The sequence below is a fragment of the Saccostrea cucullata genome, unplaced genomic scaffold, assembly GCF_032062105.1.
Source record: "Saccostrea cucullata isolate Sc308-1 unplaced genomic scaffold, CSIRO_AGI_Scuc_v1 ctg2999, whole genome shotgun sequence".
In the NCBI taxonomy this organism is placed as follows: Eukaryota; Metazoa; Mollusca; class Bivalvia; order Ostreida; family Ostreidae; genus Saccostrea; species Saccostrea cuccullata.
This window is the reverse complement of record NW_026938337.1, coordinates 10265-35874: the sequence shown is the minus strand read 5'-3', so window position 1 is coordinate 35874 and position 25610 is coordinate 10265. Positions and strand designations below refer to the sequence as shown.

The 25610-nt window shown below is 39.4% G+C and overlaps 1 pseudogene; it reads right to left on the bottom strand.

Moving 5' to 3' along the window:
- Window positions 1-1033: 1033 nt before the first annotated feature.
- Window positions 1034-22866, bottom strand: LOC134249992 (nuclear pore complex protein Nup205-like; annotated as a pseudogene).
- Window positions 22867-25610: the final 2744 nt, after the last annotated feature.

The following is a 25610-nucleotide window of genomic DNA, read 5'->3' as shown; positions in this document are numbered from 1 at the left end:
CTTCATATAAATATGATGAATTATTGATTTGTCATTCTTGAGAAGATTTTTAAAGAATTTTCCTACTTAAAAGTTTGGTCGGCTGTTTGGGCCCCGCCCTACCCCGTGGGGTCATGATTTGAACAAACTTAAATCTACACAATCTGTGCATACTTCCATATAAATATGATGAATTATGACTTTGTCATTCTTGAGAATAAGATTTTTAAAAAAATTACTATATATTTCTATGTAAAAGTTTGGTCAGCCATTTTGGCCCCGTCCTACCCCTGGGGGTCATGATTTGAACAAACTTGAAACTTCTTTATGTTAGGATGTTTCCCCATAAGTTTAATCTTTCCTGGCACAGTGGTTTTTGAGAAGAAGATTTTTAAAACATAACACTAAATTTTCATCAATTCCCAATCATCTCCCCTTGAATGAGGGCGTGGCCCTTCATTTGAACATTTTGAATCCCTTTCATCCAAGGATACTTTGTGCCAAGTTTGGTTGAAATTGGCCCAGCAGTTTTTGAGAAGAAGTTGAAAATGTGAAAAGTTTACAGACAGACAGAAGGACAGACATCTAGACGGACACTGACGCAAAACAAAATGTGATCAGAAAAGCTCACTTGAGCCTCCGGCTCAGGTGAGCTAAAAATGACATAATGAACATAATTTGCTTCCACAAATGCATAGTCATAACAGATTTTACCTCTTGAGTTAGAGCGAGTCAGTTAATCGCTGAAGTTAGAGCTAGTTCACGTAGAGCACATGTCAATCTAATTAAAATTAGATGTTGGATCCGCTCGCATACTAGCTACATGTTCAACAATATCTAACAACATCCCATAGAGGGTCATGTCAGAGGTCAAATCTATCAACCAATTAAATTGGATTAAATTAACAATTAAATGAACTTTTTTAAAGTGCTTGATTAAAATGCATGTTTGCGGGGAAATTTATGGTATATGCGTGATTTTGTGTTAGAAATAGGAAATGGTATATATATATACATTAAAATGCGTGACTGTGGGGAAAGAGGGAAAACAAATTTAGCTGTCGTAGATATTCACCTGATTGCTACAGTCCTGGTTTTCTACGCCCAGTAAGGTCAGCATGGCCAGACAGAATTTGAGGGCGGCAAAGAGAAGCTGACGATAGCGGCCGGCCCAGGCCATTGGGCTGGGCATTAAGTCCTCTTCTGTATCTACACATATCTGTAAAGCCTACAATATGGTCAATAATCAACATGTACATGTTTGATCGGGCAAAATTTAACTTTCAATCCTCATTCAGTCATATTACATACAAACTTCTAAACTGTAAATCCTAAACTGCTATTAATAATTTTGCCATTTTCATAGGTACTTTAATATTGACATGTTTGATTTCTATAGACATAATCACAAGACCCGTAACAGCTGATACACCCACCTGTCAAAGTCAGGTCGAAGGTCAAAGAAGACACATCCAGCCAGTCTCTGCATGAGTCTACACTGTAACAAGGTGTGGGCCCCCACGGCTGATTCTGCCACCCGAGTCAACAAACTCTGAAATACAGTCATTGTATATATCTATTTACTTGTAAACTCTGTGACACACAGTGACTTTGTATTATATGTCAAAGCCTTTAAATTTAATATCAACATGATCAATATTGAAAATCAGTGGACGATATATATATACTGCTAAATCAATTTTTGAATGAGTTACAGATTTATGAATGTTTGGTTAGATTCATGATGACAAATGTGGTGGTAGAATAAGGCAGTAATGGAAGACTTACATTAGTTTAGACAGGTAGATGTACAGCACTCTGAGTTGGGGGGTGGGGGACACAAGGGTCTGTAGTGGCTGGTCGTCATGGAGAAGGCTGTCCACCAGGTGTTGGAGGTAACCTTTAGAGGACAGAAAGGTCATCCACTGCTGGAACTTGTCCATAGACAGAATGGTGGCTTACTGATAGAGCCAGCATCTACAACAGACAATAATCATAATGTAGGTCTTGCACTGCTGTACCTGTTCAATATGAAACCAGTGGAAATAAAAATACATCTACACAAGGATATCAAGTTTCCTTCTTTACCCTTCCTTATGTACATCATGTCCATCACATCACGACACACCATGTCCATAAAGTTGTCACCGTACGACACAATGGTGGCTACGTACATTTTCTCGTCTCAGCTGCTCATACTCAGAGTGGGCGTCGGCCAAAATCCTCTTCCCAACCCCATCACCTCCTGCCTCTGTCAGAAAAGGAAACATTGTTGCAAACCTTTGTCAAGCTAATTTAGGTTTGTATTTCATAAAACACTTGAAGATCATTACATACAATTTAATGTCGATCTCATGCAACAAGGTTTAAAGAGCAAAATCTGTGGAGTTTAGTTGACATTCAGGCTTTGACATCTTACTTTCAACTGGTTAGTACAGACTACTAATTTTACCCCTATTTCATTGACCACTCAAAGTAGTTCCAGTTTAAAAATAAAGGTTTTTTTCTTAAAAATTCTTTGGGGTGTTTATTGAGTAAAAAGCGGTTATTTTTGGGCATAAATGGAAAGGAGAGGGTCTGAAAAAAATTATAAAATAAAATGATAACAATGGGAAATTTTGCTTTTAAGTGCGTATATATATATATATATATATAGTAGGAAGGGTGTAGAGAGGCCCATATTTAACCTTTCCTCGAAGAGAAAGTGAAACAAGAGGCCAAGGGGCCACATCGCTCACCTGAGCAATTAACTAGAAAAAAACACATATCAGATCAGAACTGAAAGTAAACTGAGGGTGGGGAGGGGGGGGGGCTTGAATTTTGACCCCCAGTGGGTCATGATTTGAACAAACTAGAATCTACAATACCTGAGGATGATTCCCTATAAATATCACTAAGCTCTGAAGTATACTTGCAAAGAAGATTTTAAAAGGTTTCCCCAGATAGTCCTATTTAAAACTTTTATCGGTCATTTGGCCTTTTGCTCAGGTGAGCTAAAAAGCAGGGTAGGGGTTATTTGCGATGCCATAAAAGGACTTGCAGACTATGAATGTTCCTGAGAACTTGGTAAATTTTTGGACTTGAAATGGTCTAATTACTCTGTGCCAAGTTTCAGGTAAGTTGAACTGGTATAATTTTTTAAAATATTTTTTATGTTATAAAGGAATGTAAAGCAAAATAACTGGTTGTCTGTGTCCAACTATATTCTTACATCTACTTAGACATACCTGTATCTATGTGAGTCAGTTACTTGGGTTTCTGAACGATTTTTAGATAATTAACAGCAGGGCCCCATATAGATTGGCTCTTTCTCTCTACTGCTTGCCACCACCTTAACAGAACTAGATATTGATTAAAATTTCTTATTTTTGTACAAAGTTGTTTAATTTATAGTTTTATGAACATACACTTGAAAGATTTCTTTTCAGATATTTCGATATATTCTTACTTGAGAGCAGAATGTGATCTATCACTCCTCTAAGCACCAGTTGAAGGGAGGAAGCAAATTGGGTTCGTGACCCTGACACTTGACCCCATGACCCTGTTTGACCTTGACCTGCTGTGGAGTCCAGCATGGTGAGGAAGTGTGAGGTTTTCGTCGTCGGTGTCAGAATTCTGACAGAAACACTGACGTAGATTTGTCATCAGAGTAAGAATGATCTCAGCCACAGGTCTAGGGGCAGTTAACTCTGTCAAGGCATCAACTGTCACCTAAAGATTATGAATAGCTCTTTAATTATCAATACTGAATGCAGTATCTTGCAAAGAAATACCACAGCTTTTTCTTTTTATAAAATCAAACATATTTATTTCTCTCCCCCCCCTTTTTTTTTTCTAAAATCAAACATATCCCCCTGCCCGATTGTCAACAAATCAACAACTATGAAAAAATTAAAGGAAAATGTTACTTTTCTTCAATTCAAGTCTTGTATAATAATTTTAGCTAGACTTACACTTTGACCTTAAGTATACAGACAGATGTTGTTCTACCTTTCTCTGTAGTTCCTGTAGCAGCTCAAACAGTACGGTCTGTCTGTCCTCAGCGGTCAGTAAGTCCTCAGGTCACGCGGTCAGTAGGTCCTCAGGACACGCGGTCAGCAGAACCTCAGTCACCTGACACCAAGCCTCCAGAGCCTGCTGTTTGGTGGACAGTTACTGGTGGATTCTGTTACCATGCCTCCAGAGCCTGTTGTTTGGTGGACAGTTCCTGGCGGATTCTGACACCACGCCTCCAGAGCCTGCTGTTTGGTGGACAGTTCCTGGTGGATTCTGACACCACGCCTCCAGAGCCTGCTGTTTGGTGGACAGTTCTTGGTGGATTCTGACACCAGGCCTCCAGAGCCTGCTGTTTGGTGGACAGTTCCTGGTGGATTCTGACACCACGCCTCCAGAGCCTGCAGTTTGGTGGACAGTTCCTGGTGGATTCTGACACCACGCCTCCAGAGCCTGCTGTTTAGTGGACAGTTCCTGGTGGATTCTGACGCCACGCCTCCAGAGCCTGCTGTTTGGTGGACAGTTCCTGGTGGATTCTGTTACCACGCCTCCAGAGCCTGCTGTTTGGTGGACAGTTCCTGTTAGATTCTGTTACCATGCCTCCAGAGCCTGCTGTTTGGTGGACAGTTCCTGGTGGATTCTGACACCACGCCTCCAGAGCCTGCTGTTTGGTGGACAGTTCCTGGTGGATTCTGACACCATGCCTCCAGAGCCTGCTGTTTGGTGGACAGTTCCTGGTGGATTCTGACACCATGCCTCCAGAGCCTGCTGTTTGGTGGACAGTTCCTGATGGATTCTGTTACCACGCCTCCAGAGCCTGCTGTTTGGTGGACAGTTCCTGTTAGATTCTGTTACCATGCCTCCAGAGCCTGCTGTTTGGTGGACAGTTCGTGGTGGATTCTGACACCACACCTCCAGAGCCTGCAGTTTGGTGGACAGTTCCTGGTGGATTCTGACGCCACGCCTCCAGAGCCTGCTGTTTGGTGGACAGTTCCTGGTGGATTCTGACACCACGCCTCCAGAGCCTGCTGTTTGGTGGACAGTTCCTGGTGGATTCTGACACCACACCTCCAGAGCCTGCAGTTTGGTGGACAGTTCCTGGTGGATTCTGACACCACGCCTCCAGAGCCTGCTGTTTGGTGGACAGTTCCTGGTGGATTCTGACACCACGCCTCCAGAGCCTGCTGTTTGGTGGACAGTTCCTGGTGGATTCTGTTACCACGCCTCCAGAGCCTGCTGTTTGGTGGACAGTTCCTGTTAGATTCTGTTACCATGCCTCCAGAGCCTGCTGTTTGGTGGACAGTTCCTGGTGGATTCTGACACCACGCCTCCAGAGCCTGCTGTTTGGTGGACAGTTCCTGGTGGATTCTGACACCATGCCTCCAGAGCCTGCTGTTTGGTGGACAGTTCCTGTTAGATTCTGTTACCACGCCTCCAGAGCCTGCTGTTTGGTGGACAGTTCCTGGTGGATTCTGACACCACGCCTCCAGAGCCTGCTGTTTGGTGGACAGTTCCTGGTGGATTCTGTTACCACACCTCCAGAGCCTGCTGTTTGGTGGACAGTTCCTGTTAGATTCTGTTACCATGCCTCCAGAGCCTGCTGTTTGGTGGACAGTTCCTGGTGGATTCTGACACCACGCCTCCAGAGCCTGCTGTTTGGTGGACAGTTCCTGGTGGATTCTGACACCATGCCTCCAGAGCCTGCTGTTTGGTGGACAGTTCCTGTTAGATTCTGTTACCACGCCTCCAGAGCCTGCTGTTTGGTGGACAGTTCCTGGTGAATTCTGACACCACGCCTCCAGAGCCTGCTGTTTGGTGGACAGTTCCTGGTGGATTCTGACACCACGCCTCCAGAGCCTGCTGTTTGGTGGACAGTTCCTGTTAGATTCTGTTACCATGCCTCCAGAGCCTGCTGTTTGGTGGACAGTTCCTGGTGAATTCTGACACACGCCTCCAGAGCCTGCTGTTTGGTGGACAGTTCCTGGTGGATTCTGACACCATGCCTCCAGAGCCTGCTGTTTGGTGGACAGTTCCCGGTGGATTCTGACACCACACCTCCAGAGCCTGCTGTTTGGTGGACAGTTCTTGGTGGATTCTGACACCACGCCTCCAGAGTCTGCTGTTTGGTGGACAGTTCCTGGTGGATTCTGACACAACGCCTCCAGAGCCTGCTGTTTGGTGGACAGTTCCTGGTGGATTCTGACACCACACCTCTAGAGCCTGCTGTTTGGTGGACAGTTCCTGTAGGATTCTGACACCATGCCTCCAGAGCCTGCTATTTAGTGGACAGTTCCTGGTAGATTCTGACACCACGCGTCCAGAGCCTGCTGTTTGGTGGACAGTTCGTGGTGGATTCTGACACCACTCCTCCAGCGCCTGCTGTTTGGTGGACAGTTCCTGGTGGATTCTGACACCACGCCTCCAGAGCCTGCTGTTTGGTGGACAGTTCCTGGTGGATTCTGACACCACACCTCCAGAGCCTGCAGTTTGGTGGACAGTTCCTGGTGGATTCTGTTATGTACATGTAGCACCACGTGATGCAAAATATTCTCCACTTCCTGAAAAAATTTATAAAACTTTTACGCTTTGCTGAAATGTTGACATCCCTGGGGCAGCTAGTAAAAGAAATAAAGACACCATTAAAGAGACAGCCATCATGGAGAAGAGTGAAATCAATGGTGGGAAGAGAGACTGTGTAGCTAGTTTTACATCACCTGACACAAAGAGGATTAAGTAAGGAAGGATTTTAAATGCTTAATAATTGGGATATCGATCTTATCTCTAAAACTCGCAGTCTCTGAATCACCATGATATTGATCTCACCTCTAAAACTCGCAGTCTCTGAGTCACCATGATATCGATCTCACCTCTAAAACTCGCAGTCTCTGAGTCACCATGATATCTATCTCACCTCTAAAACTCAACGTCTCTGAGTCACCATGATATTGATCTCACCTCTAAAACTCGCGGTCACTGAGTCAACATGATATCGATCTCACCTCTAAAACTCGCGGTCACTGAGTCACCATGATATTGATCTCACCTCTAAAACTCGCAGTCTCTGAGTCACCATGATATTGATTTCACCTCTAAAACTCGTGGTCTCATAATCACCATGATATTGATCTCACCTCTAAAACTCGCGGTCTCTGAATCACCATGATATTGATCTCACCTCTAAAACTCGCAGTCTCTGAGTCACCATGATATTGATCTCACCTCTAAAACTCACGGTCTCTGAATCACCATGATATTGATCTCACCTCTAAAACTCACAGTCTCTGAGTCACCATGATATCGATCTCACCTCTATAACTCGCGGTCTCTGAGTCACCATGATATTGATCTCACCTCTAAAACTCGCGGTCTCTGAGTCACCATGATATTGATCTCATCTCTAAAACTCGCCGTCTCTGAGTCACCATGATATTGATCTCACCTCTAAAACTTGCAGTCTCTGAGTCACCATGATATTGATCTCACCTCTAAAACTCACGGTCTCTGAGTCACCGGCATGATATTGATCTCACCTCTAAAACTCACGGTCTCTGAGTCACCATGATATTGATCTCACCTGTAAAACTCACGGTCTCTGAGTCACCATTATATTGCCTTGGTAGTTGTTAAGTTCATTCATCAGTAGGCAGTGAAGTGGTTTGACATCACAATACAAAATGTCCTGTTCAGACGTTCGAGTCTCTACACTTTTAATGGCTTGTTCAATCATCGACAATTCAAAAATCTCCAACTTCATTGTAGGAGGATAGCGCTGTGAAAAGTCAACTTCATCCAGAAGTCCTAGCAACTTCCTGCGTACTTGGCTGCCAGAACAAGGAAAATAAAGTCTGAACAAGTTTTTATGAGCAAAAGAAGAGCAGTGTGATAATTTTTTGTTTTTCTTTGCTTACTTCTGAATGGCCTGGCTGTCTGAGACAGATAAGATGTTTGTAGACTCTGCTCTGTAAATTTGTCATATGTCAGGTCAGCTTCGTCTCCTAATGCTGCCTGTAACACTGTGAAAATCACATTAATTACTTTTTTTTAGCAAATCAGACCATTTTGATTTTTTGTTATTAAACTTTACTTTACCATTTTAACCCCTTAATACACATGGATCAAGACATTCATTAACCTCAGCTTGTACATGTGACCTTTGAACTTAACCTTACCTGTTTGACCCTCTGACCCATCGGTCAGGGCTTTCATTAACCTAAGCGTGTGTGATCTTTGAAATTGACCTTACCTGATTGACCTTCTGACCCATCATCCAGTAGGGCTTTCATTAACCTTCGTGTGTGTGACCTTTGACGGTTCAGTGCAGTCAGTCGCAGTTCAATGGCAATCAGCTTCAGCAACCAGGACTGGGAAATCATTACAGGGCGTTCTAAAATTAGAAACAGTCACAAATATGATAATATAAGGTTTGACTGCTTCTCTGCACACATTAAAATGTATATGTATTACATGCAAGTATATCACTGAAACAACTCTTTAATAAATGAAATAATCTTAATTTTTAGAAACATTTTTTACGATATAGAGAAATTCTGAATTAAATTTGAACTCGCTGTAAAACTGCTGAGTGACAGGTAAATGCTGGAGCTGTCTATACAGGAAATCCCTTGTTGTACGTAAATATTGTAAAGTGGGCGTCGACGTCTCCTTGTTGGCAGCCAGGAGGTAGATGTATTTGTAGGCCAGCTCAGACAGTCGTGGAGTGTCCCCCAGGCAGATGGGGATGGAGTGTGTCCCACCCCCCTCTCTAACAGGGGCAGGACCGCATGTATTCAGATCTTAGGGGACCCAAGGATACCTGGTTTTAGAAATTCAAATTAAATTTGTGAATGTGCAAAATTTTCAATGGTAGACCTTAGAATCTTTTGCATCTTGAAGTAAAATTTAGACAAAACTTTTTTTCAGCTCACCTGGGCCCTGCAGCAGAGTCCTGCTAACAGACTTCCTAATGTCAAAGCCCAGCAGCAGGTGTGCCAAGTTTGGTGAAGGTTGGTCTAGAGATCTCAATAGGACCTGAAGTAGATACTGTCTGGTGGAGTTACGGACGTGGCCAATCTCACGGGAATCATCTGTTACAATAAAGCTAATCAGTATTAAAGTGACATTATGATGGTGGAGTTACGGACGTGGCCAATCTCACGTTAATCATCTGTTACAATAAAGCTAATCAGAGTTAAAGTGACATTATAATGGTGGAGTTACGGACGTGGCTGATTTCATGGGAATCATCTGTTACAATAAAGCTAATCAGAGTTAAAGTGACATTATAATGGTGGAGTTACGGACGTGGCTGATTTTATGGGAATCATCTGTTACAATAAAGCTAATAAGTGTTAAAGTGACATTATAATGGTGGAGTTACGGACGTGGCCAATCTTACAGGAATCATCTGTTACAATAAAGCTAATCATTATTAGAGTGACATTATAATGGCATTCTTTGAACTTCTCAGAAATTTAAAACATTATATTTGCGTTAATGTTTACATTAACATCAGAGAGAGAAAAGTGCAATTCTTTTAGCATCAACTATATGCAGGAATATTTTTGTTTACATCTTTTTCACACTATCACGTCACTCCTGAAAACAATTTGATTTGATTTTCACATACTAGATACAGTTCTGTATATTTCAAATTTGCCAAAGTTAAAAGAAGGGAGGGAAGGGGGGATTCACTGTAAATACCGTATGTAGAAATTTTAGCGAGATGCAAATTTAGCGATTTGTACTTCTTAAAAACTGGTATTTTATTTTTAGCGAGATTTAATTTTAGCGATTTAAAAATGTTGATTCAAGAACCTATTACAAATAATATGCAATAAATTTTTAGCGATATGTAATTTTAGCGATCTCAGCAGCCTCGCTAACAATGCCAAAATTAAATCTTCACTAAAATTTCTACTTATAGGGTATACAGTATTGTTTTAACAAAATGGGTATTCAAAACTATAAGAGATCAATCCACACAGTTGGGATTCCTAGTTACCATCTTCCTCAGGTTTATCAGGTGAATGCCCCCTTCCTTTACACATCACTGTTGAAATTATTTTTATCATCTTTCTCTGAACAATACACCCCCAACCTTCTCTGTGAGACCTTTAAGTTTCTCCACTTCTGTACTGAGTCCATAGATACTGTCTTCCTCTCATATATCAGATCATTCTCACCCCAATTTCACTTCTCTATGGGACCCTAGTTACCCTCTTTCTCATGTAAGTGGATTCTCTCTCTCTTTCTTTCTCTCTCTCTCTCCACGCTACTGAGTACATACCCTCTCCCTCTGGTAACTGAATTTTCTCTCTCTCTCTCTTTCTTTCTCTCTCTCTCCACACTACTGAGTACATACCCTCTCCCTCTGATAAGTGGATTCTCTCTCTCTCTCTCTCTCTCTCTCTCTCTCTCTCTCCACACAATTTTAACATACTCTTCCTCTGGTAAGTGGATTCTCTCTCTCTCTCTCTCTCTCTCTTTCCACACAATTTTAACATACCCTCCTTCTCAGGTAAGTGGATTCTCTCTCTCTCTCTCCCCACACAATTTTAACATACCCTCCTTCTCAGGTAAGTGGATTCTCTCTCTCTCTCTCTCCACACAATTTTAACATACTCTTCCTCTGGGAAGTGAATTCTCTCTCTCTCTCTCTCTCTCTCTCTCTCTCCTCTCTCTCCCTCTCTCTCTCCACACAATTTTAACATACCCTCCTCCTCAGGTAAGTGGATTCTCTCTCTCTCCCTCTCCACACAATTTTAACATACTCCTCCTCTTGTAAGTGGATTCTCTCTCTCTCTCCACTCAATTTTAACATACCTTAATTCCTCCTCAGGTAAGTGGATTTTCTCTCTCTCCCTCTTCACACTAATAAGTACCTACCCTCTTCCTCAGGTAAGCGGATTGTCTTCTCCACTATTTGTTCTGGTTCCTCCACTTCCAGACTTTCCACAAATCCGTGGAGCAGCTCCAGATGAGAGGACTGGAAAAATGAATTTTATGTGATAGAATAATGTAAACCAAGAATTACATGGCATAAGATTTCTAAAGAACCCTAATAACAATCTAGGGTACCCATTTATCTAATTCTGGAACTAGACACAGTGTATTATATAACATCTTTTTCAGTGTCAACCAGACTGGAAATAATTCTCAGTTCAAGGAGAATTCAGAGCTTTAAAAAATGTTCATCTTGGTGTCTTAATCAAATTATACTGTTACCTGATTTGATGTGAACAGATTGACGAGGGCCACTTGGACAGGAGCCGAGTGACACACTGGATACAGGATCTTCACTGCTGACTAGGCATGTTCAGGAAGACGAATGCTGAACTGTATAAACCTACAAGATTGTAAAACACCAATTGTGACCATGATCACACAATATAGGATGATAAAATTAATGTTTCTTACAACTTTCCATTTTTTATAAGACTTGAATGACTAAAAGCAATATATAAAGTAATAAAACTTTCATATTATTCAAATAAAATAAATGTTTTGTTTGTTATTTTTGTTACTTTTATTGACCTACTTTGTGACATTAACAAGGTGGTGGGCTTTCCCGCTGCGTGGATTAACACTGAGGAGAAGACGATCCATGGCGGACACCATGGCGGAGGCTCCTGTCTCACGACACGCATCCAGGAACGTCCCCGACTTCTCCAGACTGGTCTCTATCAGCTGTAAACACAGCAGACTGGCAGACTCCAATGACTCCTGGCCTGTACAGATCAACCAATCAAATTAACTCTCTTAGCATCAGTCAATACAATCAACCAATCAAATTAACTCTCCTACTCCCCTAGCATTGGCCAGTAATATCAACCAATCAAATTACCTCACATAACATTATCTAGTCCATCCAACCAATCAAATTAACTTATTGAACATTAGCCAGTTTAATCAACTAAACAAATTTAAGCACTTTACAACACAAATAAAAACACCTGAATTTCTTTTATCACTATTTACCTGGTATGGCCTTGTGTGTTTCAAGTTGTCGGACACTGTCATCCAGTATTTTCAACACCTGAAATAATTACCGTATATACTCGCCTATAAGTTGGTCCGCCTATAAGGCAGTTGTATTTTATAAGCTTGTATATCAGGTGGACTGACCTAGCTCGTATAAAATCATACTTTTAATAGCTCGCCTATAAGTCGGACAAAGAGTTTTAGACCTGCAGAGATTAACTCCCCAAAAACCGACTTATAGGCGAGTATATACGGTAACTTCAATTCTTAACAAAACAAAGCACATATGTCTCCACCTCCCAGCCCAATTAAAAAAAAAATTCTCAATAAAGATATCCATTTAAGCAGGAAAATATATGAATCTCACCTTGGACAGGAAGTGAAAGTCCTTTAGTAGGTGTAGCATCAGGATGTACCCCGGGGACTTGTTAGCGGGGACCACAACCCCATCTGTACCACAACCAACTCCTCCCCAAAGTCAACTCCCCCAGGAGCTTACATAGGATCCTTAGACAGTCACTGGACACCTTCCACTGTAATTAAAGCTTTACATTTACTTGAAAGAAATCAATCCTGCAGTTGTATACATGGGATTCTTAAACAGTCACTTGCAACTTAATTACCTTTGGCAATAAATCACACACAATAACCACATTTTCAATTAATATCAATGCAAATGACAGATACAATTTTAAAACCAGAAGTCTCTGTCGAGACTGTAGCTCTACTGGTTTGTACTTAAAACAAAGGATCTAACAAAAGACATTTCTATTTTTAGTAAAATGGCAACACTGTTCATGACATCGAAATAAAACACCGATGCTCTATTTTATGTATCTTAGTGTAGTCTACTTGTGTGCCAAGTTATATTAAAATCAGACCAAAACTGTAGGAGGAGTAGAATTTTGAAAAATTGTTTACAGACAGACAGACAGCTAGACAGCTAGATGGACGGCGGACACCATACTAGCGCATAAGCTGTTCTGGTCTGTGACCAGTAGAGCTAATAAAAAATTCATTGTTTCAATCTCCTTCTACCTTTTTTGTCTGTGTATTGTTCATTTCCAGCTGTAATTTTTTTTTTACTTGATGGTAGTACAGTGTATGTATTTATCAACAAGATTGAAAAAACAATTTAAAAAATCTTATATCCAACCTTTTCTGATGGATTCTTGTAACTGCTGGCATAAAACTTCTCAAACATTCTTGACAAACTCTAGGTAGGGTTGAAATCCTGGGGCCCTGAGAGCGGTCCCTAGGCAGGTATGTCAGTGAGGGAGTTCAGTAAGGACAGAAAAGCTCGTGTCATGGGAAATTCCTCCGCTTGGGTCTCCACCTCCTCCAGCTCCACCTATAGGGAAAAACAGACATCAAAGGTACATAACTCTTACAAGCATGAGAGACACAATATGTAATTACAAGTGTATTGGGCTCTAGATAAATTTCTATGTGTACAGCAAGATTGGTAGTTCTGTTCTTTTTACGCCGGAGAATTATAAAAAAGAACAGAGATTATTTATAACCTGAGAAAAAAATTAACATTTTCCTGGATTCCACTCTGAGAGGAACTGCTGCTCAGAACTGTGGTCAGATTCTTTAAAACAAATTATTAAACAAATTAATCTAGTAAACCCACATACATGTACATACAGTACAATATAGGGAAAACAAGAGGAGAGGTGCATGTCAATGCAATAAAAACACGTAACATCAATAAAGATATTATAGAGCAGCATTTCAGTGGTTACCTGTGAGGCCTCTAGTGTAATTGCCACAGACTGGCTGCCACGTCGGGTGTCTTAGCGAATGCTGCCAGCACCCTGAAGATCTCGGCTTTAAGGTCGAGGGGGATACTACAGGTCACCAGACCAAATAACACCACGGCTACCTGCCACTGCTGGTTCTCACAGAACGCCACGCGGCAGTTCTCATTCTGTGATATAAGATGTCAATTTTTTTTGGTGTTAGATTATGAGTAATCTGCCATTTATGCAGATTTCGAAATTAGATTCCCCTTTTAAAAGTTTTTATTACTTCCTATGCTTTGATTCAGGAATATTAAAATTGATATAAACTCATTATTCAATACAACTTAAAAATAATACAGACCCTTTATTTTCATACCTTAATAACAAACTACAATGAATTATGGGTTGATCAAATCAAAACCCTTGACTATTATACAGTGAAACCTGTCTAATCCGACATGCACTGCATTGGGGACACAAATTTTGTGTCGGAATAGACAGGGTGTCGGATTACACAGTGTAAAGAAACATGGAAAACAGTAAAAGGGGTACGAAATTTATTGTTGGAATTCACAGTGTGTCAGATTATTCAGGTGTCGGATTAGACAGTTTTCGCTGTAGTATAATTATTTTCTTTATCTGATGATTGACAAATGTACTCACAATAATTCAGACACCACACGACACAGTTTCAGGACGACAACCAGCCCCTCTAGTTCCTGTGGGGTGATTCCCCTGGGATGGGGAACTCGGAGCCCCATGTGAGACATGTCAGCACTGCTAGGAACCTCCCGATGCAAACTGGCGTAGTACTGATTCAGCGACAGGAAAATGTGCAGCACAGGCTGGGCCTCCTAGTGTAAAAAATACTCATATAAGACAAGTCCAGGCAAACCTTGTTAATTTTTTAGAGCATATCTTTTTTGAGATATCAATTAATGTTAAAATACTTAAAAAAAAAGGAAATGGGACTTTTAATTACTTTGACATGTCCAGGTTATTCAATTAAGATACAAAACTTCTGTTGTATAAGGAGCAGATTCATATGGTAAATTAAGAAAGCTAATAGACAGTGCTTGCTGGAAATCAATCACGCTCTAAAACTTTTAAATTGTCTTTTTACATCTGTGACTGCAGGTTAGACGTTTGTGACAGCACACAAATACATCTGTCTTTAGAACAATTTTAGATACACAATTCCACTGAAGCTATCCAAGCTCCCTACCTGTTGTCTTTCCCAATAAAGCACTAGTAACAGGACATAAAGACATCTGCCATTAGAACTTCTTTAGATACACAATTCCACTGAAGCTATTAGAAATTTTAACCTGACCCCATTCCATTGACCTTAAGAGGGTCGAAGCAATAGTGGGCGGACTGTGGGTTACTGCTCAGACCAATCAACATCTGGTTGTAGGGTACGTAGAGGGCGGGGGGCAGGAGGTCCCCCGCCAGACGGACAAACTTATACAGCGAGACCTGTAATGTGAAACAGACCAATCAACATCTGGATGTAGGGTACGTAGAGAGAGGGGGGTAGGAGGTCCCCCGCCAGACGGACAAACTTATACAGCAACACTTGTAATATAAAACAGACCAATCAACATCTGGTTGTAGGGTACGTAGAGGGAGGGGGGCAGGAGGTCCCCCGCCAGATGGACAAACTTATACAGCGACACCTAATAATATAACAGACCAATCAAGATCTGGATGTAGCTAGGGTACGTAGAGGGAGGGGGGAAGGAGGTCCCCCGCCAGACAGACAAACTTATACAGCGACACCTGTAATATAAAACAGATCAATCAATATCTGGATGTACATGTAGGGTACGTAGAGGGCGGGGGCAGGAGGTCCCCCACCAGACTGACAAACTTATACAGCGACATCTGTAATATAAAACATACAGTCTATGTACATTCCCTACGTATGTCAGCCCAAAATCCTTCTCTTTACTAAAACTTAATAGAAGATTATTTTTGCTTTGGAGATTTTAATTTTTATCTACCTGTCTTTGTGGAGGTCTAACATTGTACATTGTTTTGTGAGGTCCTTAATTATCTTGGGGACACCAGTACTCTACAGACAGTCTCAGTCCCAGGGGGTCACTTCTGTATAAATCTCCTATCTAAAATACATGGTAGGATTTTATGTTGCATCATACCACAGATTATCAATATTGATAATGGCTTTCATGGTGATTTCTTAACAAGAAAGATAAGATAAAATTGATATTAATTATTTAATCAATTTTGAATTTAAATTTCATCCAGCCAGAGTTATCTCTCTTGTCAAACGGTCAGTAAACCTTATAATTATGTTAATACAAGCAGTTAACCCTAGCAACTGTTCTGTACCAGTTTCAGTAAGTACTGGAAGCCATGACTGGGTGACTTGGGAGGTTATAGGGAACTCTGGGACGCCGCGATTCTCGCCACTTCATTTCTTGTGCGCAGCTCTTTCACCTGTCAATCATACAGAATAAAGTTCTTTGTACAGACTATTAAAATTTGTATAATATATAGATCTTACCACTTCATAAACGGTTCTGACTAATTTTCTTTCTCTTTTTCACATGAGGAATATTTTTCAGAAATATTTTACATTAATCAATATTTATTTCAAAATTTACAAACCTTTGAAAAGAACTATTTTTCTACTGATCATCAGTTCATAACTTATAAAATTATACAAATCATTTTTATTGCTTAATATCTGAAATGTTGAAAGGAACATTATTTTCATTTCAGTTAGCCATGGAAAATTTGCACCGTTTTGTGATCTTATACATTAACAATTTGTTTAGGTGCCACTTATATACCGTATATACTCGCCTATAAGTCGGTCCGCCTATAAGTCGGTTGTACTTTTTGAGTTTATTTTGGAGGGATTTGCAATTGACCCGCCTATAAGTCGGTACAACTTTTTGACAGAATCATTTGACATTTTATATCAATCCACTGATGTTTTTAGCTGTTTTTATTAACATTTTTCGAAATAACGCCGATATTAAGTTTTAAATCATTAAACAAATAATTCATGCACAAAATAAAACCATTATAATAAGTGAATACTTGTACTAAATGTATAATCTTTGAATGCATAAACTATTTTACATATACATGTATAGGCTTTGTTCTTCAGCAATTGTCTGAAATAGACATGGAATGCTACATTTCACTTTACAGAAAATACCAATATCTTTATGACTCGCCTATAAGTCGGACATAGAGTTTTGGACTAAAATTTAACTCCCAAAATACCGACTTATAGGCGAGTATATACGGTACATAACCTTCAGTGGCATGTGAAAAATAAAGTCTGTTAAACCAGCCAGCTGCAGGAAGTGGAACACGTCAGCCTCCAGGGCTACATTAATAACCACCTCATCCTCTTCACAAATCCCATTCACCCCTACAAATCAAGTTCATGTAAATCAAGAGCGAGTCATCCTTAGATATCAATAAAGCCCAAAATGAGTTTACTGTTATTTTCAACATATCTTAAAGCACTTATGACTATCTTGCCATATCAAAGTCATTCACAATGTACATGTAATAGGACATATAACATGTACCAAGGTAGATAATCAACTCTAAGGCAGGTACCATAAAGGATATGTGACAGGAAAGGAGAAAATGCATGGCAGCGGACCAGGAATCGAACCCGGAACCCCTGTATCTCTAGTCAGGTGCTCTACCAACTGAGCTATCCAGGCCGATATCCACGGCCCAAACCATTACAGATGTATTAATCTTCTGATTGACGTGTTTTTAACCATGTGTAATAAACCCTTAGTAGGTTACCAAATCAAATCCTGTCAGTGTTCTAATAATTCTTAGTGCTGCTCTTTGTCTCATTTTCAAACTTTTTGAACTTAGACCTGAGTCGCTTGACCAGATAAAAGGTCCAGGTCAAGCTTTTTAATAAAATTAAATATTTTACTGATCCAAGGGAGTGGGTCATCTTTTAATAGATTTGATATTTTACATGTGTGGGTTTTTGTGTGACTTTCATTAGATTTGGTATTTTACCTGTGGGGTGGGGTGGGTCAGAGGGGTCCACCTTAAGAGATAAGATTAGATCTTATACCTATGGGGTTTTGATGTGACCTTTGATCAGATTAGATCTTTTACCTATGGAGTTTTGGTGTGACCTTTGATCAGATTAGATCTTTTACCTATGGGGTTTTGGTGTGACCTTTGATCAGATTAGATCTTTTACCTATGGAGTTTTGGTGTGACCTTTGATCAGATTAGATATTTTACCTATGGGATTTTGGTGTGACCTTTGATCAGATTAGATCTTTTACCTATGGGGTTTTGGTGTGACCTTTGATCAGATTAGATCTTTTACCTATGGGCTTTTGGTGTGACCTTTGATCAGATTAGATATTTTACCTATGGGATTTTGGTGTGACCTTTGATCAGATCAGATCTTTTACCTATGGAGTTTTGGTGTGACCTTTGATCAGATTAGAAATTTTACCTGTGGGGGTCTGGTACTGGTTGAGTTGTCTGAGGGTCACCCCCCAAGTCAGCAGCACCACGCTCTTCAGTCCAGGGTTGGTCCAGGCTCTTGTAGACATGAGATCCTGGTTTATGTCAGGTATGTAGGTTGAGTCCGTCATCATTGCTAGACACTGCAGGGCCTTGATCTGTAAATGTCAAAAGTCATCAACTTTAACCTTTTCAGTTCATTCTTAAATTGATAATTCTTATTATTTCAAAGTAATTGCTTGAGAAAGATTGATATGCATATTGCCAAAAAAAGTTAAAACAGAATTTTTTTTCAACAAGATTCTTCAAATCAATGAATTACAAAGCATCCTTTATGAATTATAAAATTATGGTTTGTGAATTAGATGATAAATAAATTATCAGGGATCGACTAACCTCTTCCATCTTCAGGTTGCAACAGACTGACATCAAAACAGTACAGGAGGGCCATTAACAGACACAGACTCACTGGGTACAGAGTGCCATCAGCACCTAGAGAGTTGTCTGCCCTTAGGTGCTGGATCAACCTCAAGGTGTCAGCTTTCTCCAGGGGCTGCTGTGTGGCCAGACAGAAGAGGCAGTCTGCTAGAATGATCTGAATCTCTCTATCTGTACAAGTCAGACACCTGGAAAGCATGGAAACGACAAATACAGATTGTCAGTAGCATTAATGAATGACAATGACTTATTATAACACGTACTGTGATCTCCCATTATCACAAATGCTAACAGCATTACATTTCAAAGTGTATATGTCTTCAAGTTATTTCTGTTCCAGGAGCTGGGTATACAGAGATAAACACAAAGTGACAAACCTGCTTCTTGTGTTGTGGTGGACCAATAGCCCAGTATCTCTTTGTAGTCTGTCCATTTCCTTTGTTAGGTCCATATTGTTTAATTGATCTGCAAAAAAGAAAAAATTAACAAGAGGCCCAAGGGCCTTGAATCGCTCTTCTGATAAATTGCACAACCTATCACTTGTATTTGAAGCCTCTAACCCTAAGTATCCTATTAAAGACCCAAGTTGCACCACCTGACAAAGTTTTATGATTCTTAACCAATTAGAACTCCTTTTTGGTCTACATTCTTGGAAATCACAAAATGCATCAAGTGACAAAGTTTGATAATTCTAAGCCAATAAATACCTGAGATATTCAAAAGTAGGTCACTGTGACTTACTCTTTGGTGAGCATCTCAGAAAACCCAAGATGCATCAACTGACAAAGTTTGATGAATGATTCTTAACTAATAAGTACCAGAGATACTTAAATATAGCCATAAAATGTCGAAAGAAAGTCATTGTGACCTACATTTTGGTTGACATTTTTAAGAGTCCCAAGATGCATCTGCTGACCAAGTTTGATAATTCTAAGCCAATAAATACCTGAGATATTCAAAAGAAGGTCACCATGACCTACTTTTAGGTCGACATTCTCCAAAAATCCAAGATGCATCAACTGACAAAGTATGATGATTCTAAGCCAATAAGTACTGGAGAATACTTAAATATAGCCATAAAATGTTGAAAGTAGGTCATTGTGACCTACATTTTTGTTGACTTTTTTAGAGTCCAAAGATGCATCTGCTGACCAAGTTTGATAATTCTAAGCCAATAAATACCTGAGATATTCAAAAGTAGGTCACCATGACCTACTTTTTGGTCGAAAATTCTCCCAAAACCAAAGATGCATCAACTGACAAAGTATGATGATTCTAAACCAATAAGTACAAGAGATACATAAATCTAGCCATAAAATGTCAAAAAGTAGGTCACTCTGACCTACTTTTTGGTCAACATTCTCTGAAAACCCAAGATGCATCAACTGACAAAGTTTGTTGATTCTAAGCCAATAAGTGCCGGAGATATTTAAATATAGCCATAAAATGTGGAAAGTAGGTCACTGTGACCTAATTTTTGGTCGTCACTATCCGAAAACCGATGATGCATCAACTCACCAAGTTTGATGATTCTAAGCCAATAAATACCTAAGATACTTAAATATAGCCATAAAATGTCGAAAGTAGTTCACCGTGACCTACATTTTGGTCAACATTTTTCAAATTCCCAAGATGCATCTCCTGAACAAGTTTGATGATCATAGGTTTAAAGGTAATCAAAATATGCCTTTTAAACAATTTGAAAACAAATGCCTGCAAAATTCTAAAAGTAGGTCACAGTGACCTACTTTTTCTTAAATATGTTTTAAGGTCCCATGATGCAGCAACTTACAAGATTTGATGATTCTAACCCTTTCAGTGCCTGAAAAAATGGGATTAAATGTTTTGAAAAGGATAAGTCATAAAGTTCAAAAAGTAGGTCATGGTGACCTACTTTTAAGTTGATGTTGTTCAAGGACCCAAGATGCATCAACTGACTAAGTTTGATGATCATAGGCATTAAAGTATCCAAGATATGCCTTTAAATCAATTTGAAAACAAATGCCCGCAAAATTTAAAAAGTAGGTCACCGTGACCTACTTTTGAGTTAACATGATGTGAAGTCCTAAGATGCATCAACTTACAAGATTTGATGATCCTAGTCCTTATAGTAAGCAAAATATGAACATTTTTATTAATTATAAATTTAGGTCAACTTTAAAGTGACCTTGAGACCACGCCCTTTGCCCCAGAGTCATGCCCTGAACAATTTTTAATTTTCAACATATCCTGATCCTTGTATGTAAGTTTGGTGAAAATCTGCTCGGTGGTTCTGGAGAAGAAGATTTTAGCAACCAGTGCTTTTTGTTTTGTTTTCCTGATTATCTCCCCTTGATTCAGGGTCCCAACCTTTATATTGGTATAAATGGTAGCCCTTGGGCCAAGGATACCCTGTGACAAATTTGAAACTGATTGGCCAAGGGGTTCTTGAGTTATGGCCCATATTCTAAAAAGTTAACGCACACCGCACGACGTACATGTACACCGCACACCGCACAAATGGCCATAGCATTAGCTCTTTGAGCCTTTATGCGCTTCCTGATGACTTGGAATAACTCACATACACTGATAGCGAGCGCAGCGAGCGTCGCGAAGCGACGCTCGTAACTGCGAGCTCTAACGACAACGCCTGGGCGAAGAGAAAATTCGGATTACTGCACATTCATTCTTGCTGCAGTAATTTTGACCCACAATGCATCACTTAGCAAAGTTGCGTTCTCGCGAGAATGACGGCAAATGTTCAACAAAAAGTTTACTCGCCTTGATTAAATGGATACATATTGAAGATAAATTGTAAACGTAACTTTTTTCATTAACTTTCAGCATTGTTCAGTTTTTTCTTGGTATTTGTAACTTACATACGACGTCATGTGACGTCAGAGTCTAGACGCACCATATGTCACGTGCGGTTTGACGAGCCCGATCTAAATTAAAACAATAGAAGAGTTTGCGCTCGCTCTAACGGTCGCACCGTCAACATATTATTTTAAAAGTATAAATATTGTTTAAAAATCCACCTAATCGAGTCAATATACCAGTAAAAAATTTTAAAACAGCTGTTACCTAGTATATAGTGTTAATGAGTCGATTGATCTGTGTATTGATTAACCATGCTGGAGAGGTCAAGGGTCAACTCCATGGTCCACATCCTCCCCTCCCTTGACTGGAGAAGGGTACGAAGGGAGTTAACCAGACTCTTCTGTCCTTCATAGTACAGCAGTATCGCCTCTGGTCAACCCGGGGAACTCAGCCTGCTGTCTCTCACCTGTACAAAGGTCAAAAGTCACTTGTAATTACAGTCCATTTTACCTCTGTGTACGTACTTGTATTGTACATGCTCTCTTAATTTTTCTCATTATTTATTTTAATTGAAATAATGCAATACATATGCATGTACTATACATTATAAATGTCAAACACTACACATACCTAATCATGCTAACACAAATATATCAAGAGTCTTAGTTCAATCTAGCACATACTGCCTAACATTCACTTTCTAATTACTTTTAATGGCAACTTACACTTTATTGGGAAAACTAAGAAAAATAATTTACTCAACATTATATATTCTCTAAGATTAAACCAGGGAAAAAAACCTGCAATCCGTTTGATCCTTATGGACTGACTTACCATTGGCGTAGCATCGTTTAGGAAAGGGGGGGGGCAGCCAGAGATTTTTTTTTTTACTTACCTGGGTTGACAAGCAAAAAAAAAGGGGGGGAAGTTGCCAAAGTCGAAAAATCCTATTTCGTGGGGGGGGGGGGGGGGGTTAAATCTTTTTTTACAGTGTCAATTTCTTTTAGTACCATTTCTAATACTACATGTATTTGCGGTACATCACTTAACGTGGGGGGGGGGGGGCAACCAGGCTTTCAATTAACATTTCCTACAGTATAAGGTTGCTACGCCCCCTGCCTACTTTGGTAACATTTAATGCCAAGGATGTCCATATGACCCCGGGGCCAGGGAATTTCCCTGGCTAATCTGGTATTCCCCCCTCAACCCCCTGTAAGGGAAGATATCCCACCCACCCCCTATTCTTTTTAATGCCCCAAAGCTGATATTCAAGCTTTAGGGACAACCCTGCAACTGATAACTCACCTGCCATTAGGAGTTCTACGGCTGCAATTTCACTCATATCAAATAGGTCACTCAGTATCAGGACTTCCTCTATGAACTGCTGGGAGAACGTCTGTTTGTTCATATTGCATATTGCACATGCAGACATTCTTGTTAAAAATTTCGCAGCGGCAATAGAATAGACTACTGTATACAGGGTTATTTTCGCCCCGTGTTATTTTCGCCCTTTTGAACTTGTGATTAATTTTGCCCTGTAAAAAATAAATTCGCCCTGCAGTCATAGTTCCGTTTAATTAAGAAATCATGAGGTGTAATTTGAATTCGCCCCGTTTTAAATTCGCCCCATCAAGGAAAGGGCGAAAATAAAACTGGAGCGAAAATTTCCCTGTATACAGTATTGTGAAAACGTTACAAAATTTTTAATTGTAAAACTTGACTTGAAAAAAGAAAATATCACTACATCCAAAAGGACTTGCTCAAATTCATATTTATTGTAACAAGACGAAATTATAGCTTTTTATAACTGTTAGGCTTCAAAAGTGTATGAGAGAAATAAATGATTAGATGTAGACCTTGGTAGAATTAATTCTCTTGTACATGCATGTGACACAAAATTGGCTTTTTTGAATGAATGGTATTTACATTTTTTTTTTCAATTCTGGTTTGAAGAGTTTTAATTAGCTGCAGAACTGTAGCTCTACCAGACCCTGTCTACTCGGGTGTCCATATCAAAAGTACCCTGGCTACGCCCCTGTATTTCTTGGGTCAATTTCTTCCAGATTTCTTTATTATATTTAACAAAAAAAATAATAATAATAAATTGAATTTAAATCAATTGTCAAAAACCTTATTAATCGAATAAGTTGTATCTTTTTAAGAACCATTTTAAGACTGGTATAATACAGAATTTTGATTAGTATAACATGAATTTCAATGATGATATATTTAGAAGATAACTTTTCTACAGATGTATTTTTTTTTCTTACAACCACATACAACATTGCGGATTTCAGTGCTCGCAGAACCAGCGCTTTATGGTGTTTTGAATTTTGAATTAACATGTAAATTGTGTATTTACTGCCACCCGCATCTTCGCTAGCCAAGGGTTTCTGATACGCTACTCTCCTCATAACCCTTGGCCTACGGTGAAGTCAAAAGACGGGATTGTTTTCAGTCACATGATCTCGAATCTATAAGGTACGCACAGATTGCGTCATCGCCAGAAATAAAGACACGTGTTAAAAAAATTAAGTCAAAGTTTTTAAAAGAATAATTAAGAGGCAATAATTGAGTTATATGTTTATTCATTATTTATAGAACAAATCTGAAGCTTCAATATAGATTCTTAATCACATATTTAGAAGATATTGGATGACACCATGGCTATTCATAGAATTGAATGTTATCTTACGGATCATTGTTTACTTGCGTTTTTCATTTCCGAGATTAAAGAGTGAAGATGTACCCCGAACGCAAATTTCGTCATTTACAAAAAACAATTGCTGATTGGTCGACCTGGATGTACTGAAATCCAATTAGAACTCTGGAAAAAAATCCCCATTTCTATGAACACCGTAGGCCAAGGGTTTATGAGGAGAGTAGCGTATCAGAAACCCTTGGCTAGCGAAGATGTGCCACCCGGTAAATTCAAAATTTACAACATGGCATACATAGAAATAAGTATTGACAGACCGGAGAGCTACAGTGCCACCCATTGAAAAAAAAAATGTATACATGTATTTATTGCGCAAAAAAGTGCGCTGTTTTTTTTTTTCTCTCTCCATGTTTTGAAAAACTGTCATCTCAAAATATTACTAATTGTGTGTTCCTAACATATTCTTTCACTATCTCAACAACAAAACATACCGTATAATATTGTTTTCATAGCCCTCCTGGCCCTGAAACTGAGGATGTATTCTACCTATTCCCACTTTTTGAAAATCATGTAGAAAAAGGTTTAAGATTTTACATGGGAATAGGTGGAATTTTGTGTAAACAAATAATTCAAAGCCATTCTCTGTAACCACTTAAACTTGGTTCCCACACATGGTCACCGATTTTGATGAAACTTCACCCATGCTTAGTACTTGACACCAGAAACAGATTTCAAACAAAATCTCGTTGCCATGTGTCTCGGTTGCTATGGCAACAGTCGGAAAAGTTTGAAAAATTGAGATTTTTCAGCCACTTTAAACCTTGGCTGAATAAAAACTACAAAAAGCAAATAAACCATTCTCACAAAACATGACACCTTGATTTCGATTATACTGTAAAGAAACTGTTTAGAATATATCTCTAAGTAAGTGGTAACCAAGGGTACATTTGGAATACATTTAAAGCGGCACAGTGAGTCAAAATCATATCTTAATTTTAAGATATCTGTAGCATACAGAGAAAGACTTACGAAAATTATGAGTATATAGCGAAGATATGACAATTAAACTGCAAGAATTGACTGCACAATATTAGTGCCGGAAAAACAAAGGTTGTATCTACCGTTTCGTTGTTTCGTATATGTCATGGTCACACTACTCTTATTTTTAGCTCAAACTTGTAAACAAAATTCAACTGGAACATGCAAAGGTGAGAAATATGTTCTAACAACTTTTTAAAAAAATTACATCAAATTTTTTGGTCTACTTATATTCATTCGTGGATACCTGAGACCATGGTTACTATGGAAACTTATTCAACACTTTTCTGCGCACGCGTAAAATAGGGAGGAAGAAGTACCAGGGTATTTTGCAATATTTTCGTTCTGGGGCAGACAGAAATTATTTTTACTTTTATTTTTCCCCATAAAAATTTAATTTTTACGTTCTGAAACCTGTAATTTTATGAAACCTAACACTTTAAGGAATTGAACAAAATTTACTGAGGTCATGCGAAAAT